The sequence below is a fragment of the Haliaeetus albicilla genome, chromosome 7 (genome assembly GCF_947461875.1).
Source record: "Haliaeetus albicilla chromosome 7, bHalAlb1.1, whole genome shotgun sequence".
Lineage (NCBI taxonomy): Eukaryota > Metazoa > Chordata > Aves > Accipitriformes > Accipitridae > Haliaeetus > Haliaeetus albicilla.
Window position 1 is genome coordinate 2,959,868 of NC_091489.1, and position 13,931 is coordinate 2,973,798.

A 13,931-nucleotide genomic window follows, 5' to 3' on the forward strand; every position below is an offset into this window, starting at 1 on the left:
TGGTGCGCCTCCTATAAATAATGATGAACTATGTCAGCATGTGAGTATATAATTTTCTGTAGTATATAAATTTAAACCAAGAAGACTCCTAGGAGCGTGGCTGTGAGGCAGAAACCAAGGGGTTTCAGATCCCTAGTGACTGGAAACCTCACAAGAAGATCTGCAAAATCCATTTGCTTTTGCTCCTCTGGAGGTTTCCGTTTGTTCAGTAGTTTATTTTTTATACATATCCCCATAGCTCATCTCTTTGTAGCCTTTTCTGAGAGGGGCTTAAGGCAAACTACAGCTTCATCCCAGGTCTGCCCGCTTGGAAAGACCACATCGTGCGGTGCTGCCTGCTTCGGGTGACACTATATAGGCGTTTATATTTTCAAGCCCCAAATAGAAGCCATCAGAAATTGCATGAAAAGCTTTTCTGTTTGCAAAAAAATCTTGCAGAAGGAAAAGTCAAGGAGAAAGTGACCTCGGAGCAGAGTCTAAAAGTCTAGAAGGATGAATCTTTGGGAGAGAGGAGGCAGGATGTGCGAGATTTGCTCGGTTTGCAAACTGGATTAATTTTAGATATGTGATTGTTGTGAGTTGGTAAAGGGAAGTGGAACTGGAAATAGTTATTAAAAAAAAAAAAAGTCCGAAGTGGAAACTTTTTCCTGCTTTCAGAATCAGCGCCAAGTGTATTTGGCTGTGAGGAAAAATTCGGAGTATTGTCAGCTTGCAATGGAAAGCCAGAGGCTTCTGAATTCAGATGCTGTTTATAAATAATCTTTATTGTTTGTGAAGAGAAGGAATCATTTCCAAATAGTGCTTTGAAATGCACAACTGCCAAAATCCATCCTTAACAAACAGCTCTTTGGGTTGGCATTTCTAAGTTGAAAACAACCAAATACAAAATATTTTCAAAATATGCAGATTTTAAGCCTGTGCAGTTGCCACCTTTTACTGATTTATTAAGTTTTGGCATAAGAAAGAAAAAATGCAGATGATCCATTTCTTACCGGAAACATATTTAACCACTTTTTAAAGACTGTTGTTATCGTTTATTAGAACTGGTACCTTCTTCCAGCTGATTTTGCCTCTTTATCACTGATATGGAGAAGGTGGGGGAGACCTGGGGGTGCGGAGCTTTCCCCCCGTCCTGCTGCACGGACAGGGCAGGATGGGGGGGTTCCACCAGGATCTTTACACCAAGAGGCCGACATGGCATCGGGGTGTAACCTGCATTACTTGAGGCATATTTACTTCTTCAGTTTGGGTTTGGAAGCCGATAAGGATAAGCTAAGAGAGGATAAAAGCTGAGAGTGAACTTCATGGCTATGGAGAGTCTGGAGACCAGATTCTGAGATAACCCAGCCTTCAAAGAGCTGAGCGTTTATTTTAGGCGATATAAAACATTCCGAAATTGTACTAATAATAACAATAATAGGGATAATCACAACAACAACAAGCGAATAACTTTTTTTTTTGTCAGGAAACAGAAATAAAACCTCAGCATAAAGCAAACATAATTTATGAATGATACATTTAGGCAGGTCTAAGAGGTTATGAAAGAAACTTCAGTCACGGACCCCTCCAAACGCACGAAAGCGCAGCAAAAAAAAATCCCTCCTGAAGAGTAAAACCTTTTAAAAAAAAAAAAAAAAGTGAAATAAGTTTCTGTAGCCTAAAAGCCGAAGGATCTACCTTTGCCATTTCCTGTGCTAGCTCTCAGTTTGAATGCTGCCGTCTGTTAAAAATCCGTAAGTGCTGAGGAGGGAGGGAGCGGGGGGGGGGGGGGAATTCCTTGTCTGAAGAGAAGCAAAAACAAGTTACACATGTGGGCAATTTTCCAAGGACCGAAAGTATACTCTGGCTAAAAACCCCAATTCCAAATGAGGTTTGTAATCTCAGCAGTTAATAAAGCATTTAGTTCCCCTGTAAAGTAAAAGCGTATGTGCATTTGAAAAGGGAAGCTGGAAGGAGAGAAAGTTAAAATAAAGTTTGATTGTTGTTCGGGAACCCACATTCTGGCTACTAGACTAATTTCCACCCCCCCACCCCACCCCCCCAGCCCTCCTCTTCGCCTCCCTTCTTGAAATAATATTCAACTCCCATGAAATAGCTGGGCGCCTGCCTCGCTCCGGCTGCTGCAGATTTTACACCCCGGGAGTTGCTGGTGTAACTGCTGCGGATTCCCCTGGCTCTGCTTTGGGGTCACCACGAAATGACTGGACGCCCCCCCCCCCCCCCCAAAAAAAATCAAAATCGTCCAAATCGCATTAGTCTGGGAGGAAGGGAAGTAACAGCCCGTGATGGTGAGAAATCTGTCGCTCCCACTCAAGGCAGGGGAAGAGGGTGGGAAAACACAAGCACAGGTACAAGAATTAAGTTGCGATAGAATTGTTTCCAGAAAACCCGTAGCATGAGCCCCAGTAAAATAAAAGGGGGGAGTTTCTTTCGGATAGGCTTTTCTCACAACACTTTTGCCCGTAATTAAAACTCATCCAGGGTCGGGGTAATATCAGACAGGCTGGACCTTGGCAGGGGGAGAGCAACTTGGGGGAAATGTGTTGCATTAACCGCAGTTGCTCCTTGCCTGGAGGGGCAGAAATGGGCAGCGTGTCGCAAATCAGGCAATTACTACGCGGAGGATAATTTTTCTAGCCATCCCCACAGAGCTGCTTCTCCAGGTAAGGTCACTCCTATCTTTCTAATTTGGAAAAGAAGAGAAACAAACCGCTCCAGAGGCAGCCGTGCCTGTGGGACAGGCGGGACCCCCTGCCCACCGCACCCTCCTCTCCCCGCTCCTTCTTTCCCAAAACCCTTGGGAAATGAGTCCCAATTCCCGTTTTCAGGCAGCAATACAGACCCCCCGGGCCTGATTCTGATCTTTCCCAGCTCCGTGTCCCCCATTCTCCTCCCTGGCCCTTGTTTCCTGTATTTACATGGGTAGGAGGGAGATCAAAATCAGAAGCCCAGACATTTACAAGGCAGGTTAGTGGTTGCCTATGGGGACATTATTACCGAATAGTTTATGATTAACTTTCCCAGATTGTCCTTTTCCGTTTAAGGGCTTTGAGTTAGGGCACAAGCAGCACGTTGTTTCTAAGTAAAGAGTCACAAGGCTTGTGAGTTAGATAGAAAACTCCGAGTTATTTTACGCTGTTTGACTTTCCCTCTCCTCCCCTTGAGCGGCTGTTTGTTTTATAGGCGAGATAGGCTCTACGCCTACAAGAATCACCAGTTTCGGGAATAAAGCGCTCCCCAGTTTCAAACCCATACAAGCTTTTTGTTTGTTTGTTTTCGTTTTCTTTTACCACTCCGAGTGGAGAAAAAAACCTGAAATCCAAGTAATCCCCTCGGCCACAAAAAGTATCAGCAGATGGTGGTTTAGAGCCTGGATATGGTATCAAAGTTTAATTCTTCAAACCTCGAAGGGAGATCCAGTCCCAGGCTTATTTAGCCGTGGCCTGGATCATGTGAAACTTGTTTTTATGCATATTTGAAACACCAATGAAGGGAAAATCGCTTCCATGAGCTGATTGCTCTCACACACACACAACTCTACGGGCTTCCAGTTTGCAGAAAGTGGAATGGGTGGACTCCATCCAAGCACACACTCTGACACGCAGAGCTCTCCGCACTCCTCCTTTCTCACACGGATTTTATAGTTTTTGGTCTGGTTTGGGGGGATTTTTTTGTGTGTGGGTTTTTTTTTTTTTTTCCCTAAATCAGCATATTCCCACGTGCAACACATTGAGATGCAGAGGATGGATGTGGTGAAACTCTTGCTGGCATTTCTGACACCACCTAAACCCTTTTATTTCGTGAACTTCCCAGCCGTTGGTCCTCGCCCAAGTTTGTCTGAAGATGTTCAATTTGATGAACTTACAGATCCATGCCCAGCCACGAGCATCAGCCGCGCACCTTTGCGCACTTAAGCGCGTACAGACCGCGGCTTGGCATTTCTCAGTCTCAAAAGACGTGGGCATCCTACGAGATGCAGGAGCTCCTCGGTGACTAAATATTCAATATCCAGCCCCTATGGCTAAGTCCGGCTTATTTTTACTTCCACAGGAAAAGCCACAGGGATCCGCTCGCCATCCCGGTCCCTATAAACATTGCCAAGCGAAACGACAAATGTGAATGTGCAGCAGGGCCTTTAATAAACTTCTTTTATCGATGGGGGCGATGAAACTCATGAGCCGGGCACAGTTCTTTTGTGTTCCCTAAACCCGCATTTTACCCTTTACACGGAGGTGTAGATCACAGCCACTAAAATAAGACACACTTCTATGTCTTTATAGCCGTGGGTCTATTTATAGGTGTATATTTTTATGCGAGACACAAACTTTATTGGGCATACGGAGGGGTTTGCTAATGCGGGGCTGCCTGGCGCTGGGGAGGGGGATTTTAGCCTCTGAGAGGCGCCGCAGCCTAATTAGACCTTTAATAAGCTCTTGATTCGGGGCGTGACTGCGTTGTCTCGCAAAAGGTCCCTCTAAACGGGGATTTAAACAAAGAAACCATCACCCCTGCCCCGGTGGTGCCCGGTACTGGGGGCCGGCGGTGGAGTGGGCTGAGCCGGGTTCGGGGAGGGGGGGACCGGGACAGGGACCGGGATCGGGACCAGGACCAGGACCAGGATTAGGACCAGGACCAAGACCCGGGACCAGGAGTCGGGTCCCGGTGCCGGTGCCGGTGCCGGCGGCTGCGCTCCCGGTGCCGGTGCGGTCCAGGGGATGGAGACGAGGACCGGAGGGTGCTGGGGGGTGGGGGGGGTGGGGGGTGGGATACAGGGATGCCAGCCCATCCTCACCCTTCCCTGGGCAACTGCCCTCAGCAAACAAGACCGAGGAGGATAACTGGAGTAAATCAGGTAGTTTGATGTTCTTGTGTTTAAAATTAAAAGCCCAACAACATGAAACTACCTAATTCACAGAGCAGTTCTAGTTCAGCCTTGGGTCAAAGGCTAAAATTCCCAAGAAAGGCGCCTGGGCGGCCATTTTGTTTGACATCATCTGCAATCTGAACTTTTATAATAGAAAACAGTTGCTAGGAAACAAAAGCAACAAAAGGATCTTTTCAGAGACGAAATAAAACCCCTCCGATTGCACGAAATAACTATTCAAATGATTTCCTATGTACAGTGTCTGGAGCGGATCCCTCCTGCAGGACTTTACAAATAGTTTACAAATAGACCAGAGGAAACAGTAAAATGCTATTGACTTTGAGAAACAAGCGATTATCGCAGCTATAAAAAAGAGCAAAAATTCCTAAAGTTCTTTCCCCACCTCCTCTGGAAAGCTAATTTAAAGGATCGTTTCCGATATGAAGCTGATTTATCAAGACTTCGTATTAAAATACTATTACCAGATTTTTTTTTGTAGCCAAACCTGCCAGCGTTTGGATAACTTTCTGCAGAGAATAGACTTAAATCAGTGAGTTCCGGAAAAAAAGCAATTAATTCATATTCTCCTCCCCTAAAAGCAAGTATAACGTAATTCATTTAAAGAAAGGAAAAAAAAAAAAAGTCAAGAACATATAAATCAATTAAAGCAAGAGAAAAAAAGCGTCATTGTGACTATTTTATAGGTGTAAATAGCAACACAGAGGAACTTATTGTGTCCTTTCCTCCTTCCAACGCGCTCCCCGCGCTGGAAAAGCGTGTTATAAAATAATGACCGGGTGGTGATAAAAGAGAGAATTAAAGCCGAGGAGAGGGGCCGGGAGGCGGGCAGGCCCCGGGGGCTTTGCTGAGCTCCGAGCAACTTCCGCGGGGGAAGTTTGGCAGGAAAAAAAAAAATAAATCCAAAATTCCCATTTAGGAAAAAAAAAAAAAAAAGGACCATACATCCCCAGCCCATCGGGTGAAGTCACAAAACACTTTTATATGTATATATTTTTATATATATATATAAAAAATATAAAGTCAATGTCTTACCTTGTGAGCTGGGGGTTTGTCCTCAAGTGTATTAAATAACTAAACGGGGTGAGCAAAAGAAATAATAAAGGCTGGAAAGACAATAGGCAGAGATAGCCTCCTCCCGAAAGGGCAAGTTTAGGGGAGTTTAAAAGTTCATTGAAGAAACAAATCCTCCGAGTTCAAGAGATGCACGGAGGAGCCAGAAACTTGACTATAACTTAGCTTCATTTCATTTGAAAAGCCTTTAAAAGCCTGGATGGGATGGTATATAAATCTATTGTACCGGAAATACAATAAAACTTAGCCATGTTGTTGAACTTCAAACAGTTTACACCAGGTCGGGCGGGGAGACGGGGCGGAATCCGAAAACAAACAAACAAACCCACAAAGAACAACCACCCCCCGAAAAAACCAAACACCCATTTGAAAGAGAATGGGGGTGGGGGAAAAGACTTTTTGGGGGGGAATATTGACAGCCTGGGGGTTTGTTTGTGGTTTTATTTTGTGCGAGGTCAGAGCTCTCTAAATGCACGGAGGGAGAAAAACATCCCCTGATTCCACACCTTCGGTATAGGCTATAATTTGAAATGAATATATATTTTTCTATTATTTCACAATTCATCATTTCTCTCTCTCTCCTTTTTGATACACAAATATAGGCAGGTTCGAGTTTAAATCAAACCTGCGGAGGGAAAGAACTTAAAGTTTACTATAAAACTTCAATTATGTCTACACAAGGGACCTATAACATTACATACCTCTAGTAGGTATATGCGATATGTGTTGCAGGCATGCATATATACAATCTGCTACACTTACATGTACCACACCTATAATAATTTTAAAATTTGTCGAATATTTTCTATGTCCTACAAAGAGGATTTAAAAAGCCCTCTAGACCTACTGCTTTACTTTTTATGCCAATGCAATTTGTAAAACAAAAGTCGTGGTCACACTTGAACTCGTCCTACTAAAAGCTTTCTTTCAGAAAAAACAGGCAGGAGGAATATATTTTAACAAAGCTTTCACTGCTGCAACTTGGAAATGAAGTGCCCCCCCCCCCTTAAATTGCAGATTGAAAACGTAAATAAAGAAAAGCACTCAAGATAAGCGTGAAAAACAAAACTGCATGTGCCATTTAATTTCACGATTAGGTTTAAAATAAATAACGGGGTGGGGGGAGATAAAAAAAGAACCCCAAATCTAAGTAGGTGATGTATTAGGTTTAATTCGTGGGCTGTAATAACATTTTAAGGTAATGGGATTTTTTTTTTGCCCCTTCAGGCTGTTGCTAAAGTTTTTAAAGACATTTTAAATTCAGACATCAAAGACAAGTTAGAGCTCTTAGACAGTAAATGGATGTCTTAGCTGTAAGATAACTTCTACTTGTCAGGGGAATAAGTGCTAAAATAATTAATAGGCTAGGATGGGAGGGATTTCAAGTGGTTGCGTGAGCATATATCAGTAAATGTATATATGTGTACATATCCATTACACACACACACACTTACATAATAGAAGAATCTATTACAGATCATCCAAGGGAAATGGCACTGAATCTCAAGATCTCATTATGGGTTTCTTTGTGACTTACTTAGATCTTCACAAAGCAGTATTTTTATTAAAATATGGTTATAGCAGCTGGTTTTCACAGTTCCCATTCATCAGCATTAGCCTTTGGGAGTATTTGGTGTCCGCTCCTTAGGAGTCATGTGGATATTCCCAAGCAGAATATGTTACAAACGGGAGGTGCTTGTCGCATTTATAGGAAAAAGATTAAAAAGTTGGCCTTAAACCCTCCTCCTTCCCTCCCCCTCCACATGGCTGGGCCTGCATACGAGTGGGAAACAGCTCGGCGTGGGCTCTTTCTTCCAGCTATCCATCAAGCCAAAGGACATAACAGCAAGGCACACAAAACTGCGCTGTGATATTTCTTAACTACCCATTGCCAAAAAAAAAAAAAAAAAAATTCACGTGAATCATTACAGCTCTGGTAATAAAAATAATTTAAAAAAGAGGGATAAATAATCAATACCGCCCCTCCGCTGCCTGGGGCTGTATTTAACCCCCTTTCCCCGGGAGGACCGGCGGGGCCGGTGCCCGGGCTGCCCGCTCCGGGCGGCGGCGGGGCCGGTGGCCTCGGGGCGGCGCTCGCTGGCCGGGCTGGACCGGGACCCGCAGGGCCGTGGCCCCGGCCACGCTCCGCAGAGCCAGCTGCCAGCTCTGGAGGGGCAGCTTTTGTTTCTCTGCCAAGGAGAAGACAAATTTTCACGGATTTTTTTTCCCTTTTTTTTTTTTTTAAGTGAAAGTAGGGAAAAGCAAAGAGAGAAAAGAGCTTTGGAATAAAAATTAAATTAACCTTTCTGCCGTAATTCTCGCAAATTTTAAAATACAAAAAAAACCCCCACCCAAGCCACATTTTTTTGGAAGCCCCGTAGGTCTCTTACGACCCACGCGAAGAATTTTGCCACGTCGGTAATTGCGGGTGGGTGGAAGGGTGCGGGGCACACGGGGTTGCCACGGCCCCGAGAGGGGGTTACCCGGGGGGGGTCCCGTCGGCGATGGGCAGGCACGGAGAGCAGCAGTTTTCCCACCCGGGGGGGAAAGTGGGAAGGCGAGGGGCAGGAGGAGCCCGGAGCGAGGGTGTCCTGCCCCGATGTGAGGGGCAAGACCGCACTGTGGGCAGCTTAAATCACTGCCAGACCCCTCTCAGGGGCAGCTCCGGGCTGCTCTTCCCCTCGTCGGGCTCTGCAGGCTCGGCTGGGAGAAGAAAAAACCCCGGGGGTCGCACCCCCATCTCCCCTCCGGCTACTTGTTGCTGTGGGGAAAAAAAAAAAAAGAAAAAAAAAAGTTTTCCTCCGGGGCAAGGGGGACACGGGTGGGGTGAAAGCAGAGCCCCTGGGCCTGCCCTCTCCGTCGGGGCTGGGCTGGAGGTTTTGCTTTTCCATTTTCGGGTCCCGTCTTGCCCCCCCCCCCCCCCCCCCGAAATCACTGTGCACCGCCGCTCACGCTCCTCCTGCGCTCAAGGAGAGCCGGAGTCCCTGATTTTATAGACTAAGCCCACAATTAGACAGAGTCACTAGTCCCGCGCAGGGAAATCCAAGGAATGACCCACGCGTGTCCCCGCAGAGCCCCTTTTCTCCGCACCCACTTCCCGAGGAATTAAGGGAAAGCAAACTCTGCAAAGCTCCGGGCTTAAAAGCAGAATCCAGGCCAAAAAAAAAAAAAAAAAAGCAAGATCCCTTCGCTGCTCCAGTTAATTAGAAAACTCCAATTAATAGCAAGGAAAAGGCGGCGGGAGCTCCTGCACGCCCGCTTCGTAATAACTCCCTATTTCTTTGCAGGACGAACTGGAAATGCAGAAGGTGCGGAGAAGCAAAACGAAAAGCCATCTCGGCAACCAAGCAAGCACGTAAGCATCCGAATCGCAGAAGCCGAATTTAATTTGGGGTGTCCGGGGATGCCGAAGGTGCCTTTGGGGGCTCAAGGCAGAGCTCAGCCCCAGCCCGGCCCGGCCGCGGGGTCCGGGACCCATCAAAACCGGGAAAATCATTAATTAGTCTCCAGACATGCGGCAAAGTTTCTGAGTTAGTCCAATGAAGCTTCCTTTAATTAGCAATAGAGGCTTTGGGCGGAGGGGTTGGGGGCTAAGCCTTAAAAAGTCATTTTTACTGGTACAAAAGAATCAGAAATGTTACGTTGGCTGTCATTAAAGAAAATAAATCAGCAAAATATTTTGAACAAGCTGATGATCAAACAAGAAATCCGTCGGTCAAGCGCATTTAACTTCCCTGGATTAAACCTCTCGCTTTGCCAAGACCGTTACAGGTCCAACAACTTGTGCGAGAATTTATTTTGCCCCGTATATTCGCATGCCAGCAAAATATTTCTAAAATCTTCGTTTTAATAATTTTCAGGAGAGTTTTTTTTTTCTTTTTAGGGATTCTTTCAGTTGCTGTATTTCGGAGTATTTTGAATTACACTTAAATCTTTGCAAGAGTTCTCCGTTGGAAAAAAAGAAAAAAAAAAAAGGAACAATATTGATAAAAAATTGTCTGGAAATGAGCAACAGAAATATATCCAACTCCAGGCGGTCCCTTAAACAAAATACTCCATTTGTTCGTATTCCATCCATTTGTTGGGAAATTCAATTAAGCCTGGCTACCTTCAATTATTTACATCAGCCCTGTGTCCCGGAGACTTTAACAGGTTTCTTCTCTGGTTTTCAACATCGTTATTAGAAATCCATAAAGCAGGGGAGGGACAGGAAATTAAATTTAAAGGTACCTCATTATGGCACAACTGCTTTCTTAGCTCTGCATCGCTGCGGACGGACGCAAGTTGATGCAGACGGAGAGAAACACATGGCGACCTGAAAAGGTTGAGTCCCCCTCAGCAAGTGGACTTGGCAATCCTCTCGAAATGACCTTTTAGTTTCAAGTCTAGCAAGCAGCCTTCCTTCCCATCCCACCGGTGGGCTCTGAGAGTCAGCAGAGAGGGGAAAAAAAAAAAAAAAGAGGAGGGAGAAAGGAAAATCGTGCAAGTGGTAGAGCCACGTAAGTAGAAAGCGTGGGTTGGATTATTATTATTTTTTTTAAACTAGATACGCGCTGGGAGAGGATGAAAGGGGGGGGAAGGATTTATTCCAGAAGGTTTTCCCAGCCTTTGAGCCAAGCAGGATTTCTCTGCGGTGAGCTGGAGCTGCGACGCGGCTGCCTCTAATCCCCGGGTCCATGGCGCAGGTTAGTGGGTTTAGTCAAATAGATAAATAAATAAGGGATGCTAATGATGAAGAGTCGGATCAATGATTAAAAAAGAGTCAAAACTCCCAGCAGAGGAACAGGCGGGTGGAGAAGGGGGGTACGAGCACCGCGGCTTTGCCTCCGATCTCTGTTTTAAAAGAGGTTTTTTAGAAGACGGAGCCTGAAATTATCATGAAAAAATAAAAGAAGAGGGAAGAAAAGCAAGTCTGCTCGCCCGGCCAGAGAGCCAGCTAGCGGTTTTCTACCCAGACCTCTGCAGCTGATGAGGAGGATAAAGTATTCCCGGGAAGCTACATGTGGGAAATTAGAAAAGACCAACACGTTACGAAAAACGCCTCCCTCTCCAGTCTCCTGGCGAGGCCGAATCCAGCACTCACTTACCTGGCCATGCCTTTCCTCTCTGTCTTTTTTTTTTTTTCCCCCTTTTTAAGGCAAACGCTTCCCCTCCTCCTTAAAAAATACCAGGGAAATAAATAAATAACGGGGCAGCCCCTCTCCTTCGCAGAGGCATCCTTCCACCACTTGTTACAGCCCAGCAAACCTTCCCCAGCTCCAGCTGATTTTATTTTATTTTTTAAGTTTGGGGGTTTTTTTAATCCTAGGGACTCCTTCTGGTTGAACGTTAGTCTGGCTTGAGAGCGAGGGTGCTGTAAATTAATTTTTAACCAAAGGGTCATTGTGTTAGCAAAGGGGAAAAAAAAAAAATCCACCTTCCCTCCCCCTGTCTAGACAAAATCACTGTTTTGACGGCAAACTGCAGGCTTTCCCCGCTCCTCCCTAATTCCTTCTTGTTTGCCTTCTTCTGTTATAAAGCAGGGGAGGGGAGTTGAATTTTTATTGATTTGTTTTACCCACCTTCGACTTCTCGTGCTGTTTTAGCATCTTTAGACCTGTCTAAAGATGGAGCTTCCTGCCGCAAAAAAAAAAAAAGAAAAAAAGGAAAAAAAAAAGAAAAAAAAAAAAGAAAAAGAACTTTATCTTCTTTTTTATTCCCCCCCCCCCGGTCCATAAGGAGGCTCCAGCACAACGGGTACCTCAAAATCCCCCTCAGCAGCGGTGCGGGGAGAGGTGGCCGCAGCCGGGGGGGGGACACACACACTCGAGAGTCACCCCAAAACCTGCAGGGTCGGTGGGTAAAGCAGAGAGCCGCTCTCCGGCATGGTGTGTGCCCCCCCCCAACCCCAAGCTGGGGGGGGGTGGCAGGGATTTTCCAGCCTCCATTCCCAGGCAGAACTCCTCGTTTGTGCCATGGGGGGGGGGGGGGGGGGGGAAGGATGGGGGGGTGGCAGGGCTCTTCTGGGCTGCCCTGGGGGGGGGAACACCCCAGACAGGGCGGAGGGGAGGCAGCCCTGGTTCCATCCTTTAAGGAGGTGCAGGGGGGGGAAATCCGTCTTCCCCCCCCATTTTTGCAATAGGGTAAAGGGAGGAGACGGAGCGGGTCGCTGCCCCGCCGCTGCCAGGGGAAGGAGCGGGCTGAGGCTTTGCAAAAAAAGATATTTTGGGGTAAGGGGAAGGGGGGGGGCGCAGGGGGGAGGTCTCTAACGATTGACTTATCTGTTAGAAAACGCGTCTGCAGGCGAGTTCACCAATCCGGGGCGGCCGAGGCTGCTGACACCATCCCCTGGTGTCGGTTTTAATGGGAAACTTCACTGCTTTGCAGGGCTGGGGGGGGGCTGAGGGGGGGGTCTATTTTTTAATATAAAGACCTGCAGCTACAGCCGGCTTTCCCCTCGCCCCTCCTCACTCGCTCAGCTCCCAGTTTGCTCCCACCACTATTTCCAGCCTCCCCATTTTTGGAGTGGGGGATTATTTTGGGTAAGCGGGAGCCTGTGGCTGTGCCAAAGCGTGAAAGGTCATCCCCAAAATTAAAAAAAAAAATAGAGGGGAAAGAATCCTGAGGAGAGCTGATGTCCAGCTCCCCCCACTAAGCCCGGTGTTTGCAAAGTCGGGCTCGAAGCCTTTGCCTCCTTGCAGTGCACCTTGCCTGCAGCAGAGGGGGGCAAATATTATATATTATATATTATATATTATATATTATATATTAAATACTATATATTTAATATTATATAGTAAATATTAGATATTAAATATTAGATATTAAATATTTTATATATTAAACATTATATAAGAAATATTATATATTAAATGCAAAAAAGCCGTGGCATTTTTAGGGAAGGGAACACATCCCGGCTGGGGTTCCTTGTAGCGCCGGCACCCACGGAGGGATGAGCCGGGAGGTGACACGGAGCACCCCAAAGACCTGGGGACCCCCACCCCACCGCCACCCCCCCACCCCGGCTCCTCTTCGCCCTTCCCGGGGCCAAAGCGGAGCTGGAGTCGGGCCGCTCCCGCGGAAAATCCGCGCCCCGCGGGCTGCGGCAATGCACACGCGTGGGGCTGGTCGGGTTGCACAAGGAGTCGGGGGGCAGCAAGCCGAGCAGCCCCCCCAATGTACCCCCCATTCTCCGACTCAGCCAACTTCTTTTTCCTACCCCCATCCCGCAGGAATTCAAGTTTTTGGCCGGGTGACTGGATGGGGACCCTCCTCCTGGGGTGGTAAAGTAGGGGCTGGGGGGGGGGTCTCCCCAATTTGGGGATTGCCTGGGGGTATGGCCAGCACAGAGGAAAGTCGGGTTTCCCAGGAGGATGGTGCCCAGCCCGCTCGCTCTCTCTTCAGAAAGGATTTATACACAGGATTAAATGCCCGGCCGCATAGGACAATTTAATAATCAGCGTGAATTAATTCTGACTCTGTCTTTAAGAAAAATGATGGTTTGTGGTACAATCCTCTGCAGGGCTGTCATTGCAAAGAAGAAAAGAAATCAAATCCCAACAGCACCGGCGGGTTTCCGATGGCTGAAGGCACCGTTTCCAAAACGGCATGGACTGAGAGCATAGAGAAAAGGGGAAATTTGGTTCTTCGGTAGAATCTATTTGCCTAATTTCTTCACTGGTAATACACTTTTCCTTCTGGAAATGAGCCTGCGAGGTCGGGGTGTTGTTGGAAACCTATTAAAGCTTACGCTGGTAGGAGACATTTTGCAGTTGCATCTGGTTCTGTGTTTGCAACACATTCCCAAAAATGTAAAAATACGCCAATTTAAATAGCTAATAATGGGCAATAGTGGGAATTTAAAAAAAAAAAAAAAGGAAAAATAAGGAGTGGGATTTTACAGATTTTGGAAACCGTAAGTATAAACCAAAACTTCATATAGAAAAAAAAAAAGACCTCAAAAAAAAAAAAAAAGACCTCAAACCAAACCCAACCA

The 13,931-nt window shown here is 46.4% G+C and overlaps 2 long non-coding RNA genes across 3 annotated transcripts; one reads left to right on the forward strand and one right to left on the reverse strand.

Annotated features, from left to right (window-relative positions):
* Positions 1–1,741: 1,741 nt before the first annotated feature.
* LOC138685976 (uncharacterized) lies at positions 1,742–13,670 on the forward strand. 2 transcript variants are annotated; one of them, XR_011325320.1, is made up of 3 exons: positions 1,742–2,663; positions 9,244–9,311; positions 13,458–13,670. It is a non-coding gene; the product is annotated as an uncharacterized lncRNA (long non-coding RNA). The 2 variants fall into 2 exon arrangements; XR_011325319.1 differs by lacking the exon at positions 13,458–13,670 and adding an exon at positions 9,840–9,965.
* On the reverse strand, positions 10,036–11,890 carry LOC138685975 (uncharacterized). Its single transcript, XR_011325318.1, has 3 exons — positions 11,697–11,890; positions 11,518–11,572; positions 10,036–10,271 (listed from the first exon to the last, which is right to left on the reverse strand). It is a non-coding gene; the product is annotated as an uncharacterized lncRNA (long non-coding RNA).
* Positions 13,671–13,931: the final 261 nt, after the last annotated feature.